A 4,093-nucleotide genomic window follows, 5' to 3' on the forward strand; every position below is an offset into this window, starting at 1 on the left:
TCCCAGCTCTCTCAGCCTTTCTTCATATGAAAGATGCTCCAGTCCCTTAGTCATCTTTGTGGCTCTTTGCTGGGCTCACTCCAGTATGTCCATGTGTCTGCTGTTCTGGGGAACCCATGACTGGACTCAGCACCCCAACTGTGTCCTCATCACTGCTGCATGGAAGAAAAGGATCACCTGCCTCCAGCTGCTGGCAATGCTCTTCCTAATGCAGCCCAGGAGGCTGTTGTCTGCCTTTGCAGGAAGGGCACATTGCTGGCTTGTGTTCAAGTTGTGTTTCAACCCAGATCCCCAGGTTTTTTTCTGCCAAGCTCCTTTCCAGCCAGTTGGCCCCCAGCATGTACTGGTGCCTGGGGTTATTCCTCCCCAGGGGTAGGAGTTCACATTTCCCTTTGTTGAACTTCTTGAGATCCCTCTCAGCCCAGTTCTCCAGCCTGTTAAGGTCCTTCTGAATGGCAGCACAACCATCAGGTGTTCCAGGTTTGCACTGTCAGCAAACATGCTGAGGGTGCACACTGTTGATGATTGGCCTCCGGCTGCATTTTGTGCTGCTCATCTCAACACTTTGAGCTCTGCAGTTCAGCCAGATTTCAGTCCAGCTCATTATCCGCTTAAGCGGCCCATACTTCATCAGTTTGTGAGGGTATAAAGCCTTACTTAAACAGCATACACTGCTCTCCCCCTTATCCACCAACTAGTTATCATATACCCAGTGCTTTTTCTTGTGACAGATTTCCCTGCTGCATATAATGGAGATCTTCATGAACCTGTTTGATTAAAACTTGTTAGGCCACTTAGTATAGGGGTTACTTCTAACTGCTGTAAAATGAACTGCTTCACCTGCCTTTGTAATGAGCTACAAGTGATATAAAACACAGAGCTTATTTAACAGCACACACCAGATGGTCTACGCAAAGTTGAGTATGACAGGAAGATTTTTGTCCAGATTGGGGGTAGGACTGTTGTTTTGTTTTGAAAAAGATAAAATAAACAGGGGGAAATGTGGATCGCATTGCTGCTTGTGTTGCTGAAATTGTACTGGGGGCAGCTCTTACAGGCCAGCAGCAAGAAGCAGCAAGTATGATCAATGAACACTTGGCAGGCAAAGTGTTTAACACCGTTAACTAATTCTGAATATCATTGAAATATAGACCTTGTATGCTTGGATATCCAGATAAGTTTCATTTCTAGACAAATTTAATTTAGCCAAACTGAAAATAGAGACTGGATACCAGCACAAAATCCCTTTCATGCTTTTCAAATCTAAAAAATAATTTCAATGAACATAATTGAATACTTTGTATTTTTTGGTTATTTAGGCAGAACTGCCCAGAACACACTGCTTTTACCTCAGCAATCCCTTGAGCAAATACTGACTTGCCTAGAACAAGTCAGTTTATATGTTTTGATGATACTTCCATCCTAAAGCAGTTATTGCAAAGAAGGAGATTTAATTAAGTACTCGCATTTAAAATAGGTGCTGAGAGAGTTCATTCAATAAAAAGCATATGACAAAATGGATTTAAGTGAGAAAGTTGTAACAGTTGAGACACAGCAGAGAGACATCACAAAAGAAGTATTTGCTACAATTGCCAAAGCTCAGAAAATTAATAAAAAAAATTAACTCTTCAGTTTGATGACCTAGAAAAATAGAGAGAGAAGAAATAATGTGCATATGAAAAGGATTAAAGAAGAAGCCAAGAAGGAAGGCTTAGTGGGTTTAACTGGGTGAATTTTTAAATTGTTTAAAGAATGATGAGATGATAACAGTGAAGGCATTCAAACTGGCTTTACCAGGAAACAGATCTACACATTTTTTCTGTGAAACTTCACTTGTATTATCTCAATAAAAGAAATGTTCAGAAGAAAATAACAGAGAATGAGCTAACTGTGAATGATCTGAAAATAGCATGCACACACATGCGCACACATTCTTTTGGCTTTTAAGGAAGAATATACAAAGAAAAGCAAGTACAACACTAACAAGGTTTTCATTACTTCCGAGGTATTGAACTTGGCTGCAGAAGAAAGAGGACTAGATGTCTAATAATTAGAGATAAAGTAGAAGCTAGCAGAGATAATGGCATGTGTTATGTAAACCGTGTAGGGTTACACACGGAGATCTTTTTACTGCTATCATAATGCCTGTCAGAATCAAAAGAGGAACTGGAAGAGGACGTTTTTCTAGAAGAAGGGGGCATAGCAGGCTTATAACAATATTCAGAAAGACAAATTAAATTTAAAATGTCCACAGGGTTCTCATCCAACAAACATGAGGAAGTAAAAGTTATGATGTTTCTAAGCAATTAGTAAAAGGAACTTCACGTCAGTAAGACATATATATTTACATATAAATATATATACAAGATTAATTTATTCAGAGAGTGCTTTCAGATATATCTGAAGTATGTTATAAAGGAACCAACGAAGAAGCTTGGTCAGATGGAGCTGTATTTGTAGCATTTTTCTATTATTCACAAAGAGATAATAACCACCCTCCTATAGCAGTTTTTAGGTAAATTTCAAAACATATTCAGAGAGAGTGAACTAAGACTGTCCTTGTCAGTCACAAACAGCCCACTTGCCACAACAGGCCTGTCTGCTGTTGTTACATGTCTGGAGATTTCCTGATAAGGGTCATGATCACATTACCCATCCCAGTAGTAGGAGGCACACAAGGGAGCTGTTCAGCAAGTGTCCAGTGCATCTAGCCAACTGGGTCCTGAAACCTGGAGGTGGATGCACCTTTGGTAGGACCTTGGCCAGGAGGCAGCTTGGGGGAGACACTGCAAGCGACCCCCTTGTGGCACTCCAACAAAGCTCACCAGCCTATGGGACTGATTTGTGCTATGGATGTGAAAATGGCTTTCAGCCTCCCAGGGAACAGGAGGAAAGCAGGGGGTGCCACAGTGCTTCTGGCCTGGCAGGAAGCTGCTGAGATGAGTATCAATCCTGTTACTGTAAATTAAGTCTCAAAAGAACCCTCTAAGACTTAGATTGAAGTAGAAGGCAGGCATTTTTTATTTGGTGCCAGGTACATGGGGGATCATTCCTCCTAACATGCATACACTAAAGCAAAAGTTCATCTTTTATATAAAGACATAAATATTTATACATTTTCCAAGAAGACTTTGCCTTTCTGCCTATCTACTACATTTATATAATACTGGCATTGCAAAACTACACTACAGAAGCGCAGGGTCTTGGGTGGTTGTCAGTGGTCATTCAGGGAGTTAGCCCCCTACTCGTTTTTCCCTTTTATGGTCATGAGTCTTTTGAGGATGAATTATTCTCCTTGGATGTTTCCCAACTCTGTTGTCCGGCCAAGTTTTTCTTGCTTATCCACCTTGTTTGAGCAATTCTGCCAGGATGCATCTATTCTCAAGGTTAGAGTATCTTTTCTGTTAAGCTTTAATCACTCAGGCCTTGTTAAATACAAAGTTAAACATGGTTTGGTAGAAGAATTTCTTAACATTTCCCCATTTGAGACTTCCACTGGTAGATCTCATTGGAAGTCTCACCTAGATTACATAGTTCTGATAATGTTGTTGACTTCCAGGTATACACTTGGGTACAACGTGAACATGTAAGGTATAATGGAATGTTTATCACTAATTGTTACAGGCCTCAACTTGCAGCCACCAGCTGCTTGCAGGCATCAATCCGACCCTCGGTGCCTGACCAGTGTGACACAGGGAAGGCATCTTGTGCCTGCTGCTACGCCCCGCTCCACTCTCCTGGTTTTGTTTCACTGGGGAAAACTTTCAATGTCTCCATTTCCAATCTGTAAATCTGAGCTCTGAGAAAAGGTATTGTAACAGGTCACATACAGCATTTCCAAACGGAATAACTTCTGCCAACCCTAACCCGAGCTTTTGCCACTCACTACCCATATGCGAGCCAGCACAGGCCGGGGGAAGCGCCCTCCACCAGAAAACCACCATCCTACGGGCCAGCGCTGCAGCAGGACTCTTCTTGCCCCTGCCCCTGGGGTACGGGGTGCCGGCCCGGACAGGCAGGGCCCCGACCGCCGCCGGAGGGTCGCAGCGCGCCCGCGGCCCCACGGAGCCCGCCGGCCGCCTCAGCCCGCGCC

The sequence above is a fragment of the Athene cunicularia genome (genome assembly GCF_003259725.1).
Source record: "Athene cunicularia isolate RWA chromosome 3 unlocalized genomic scaffold, athCun1 chr3_part1, whole genome shotgun sequence".
Classification (NCBI taxonomy): domain Eukaryota; kingdom Metazoa; phylum Chordata; class Aves; order Strigiformes; family Strigidae; genus Athene; species Athene cunicularia.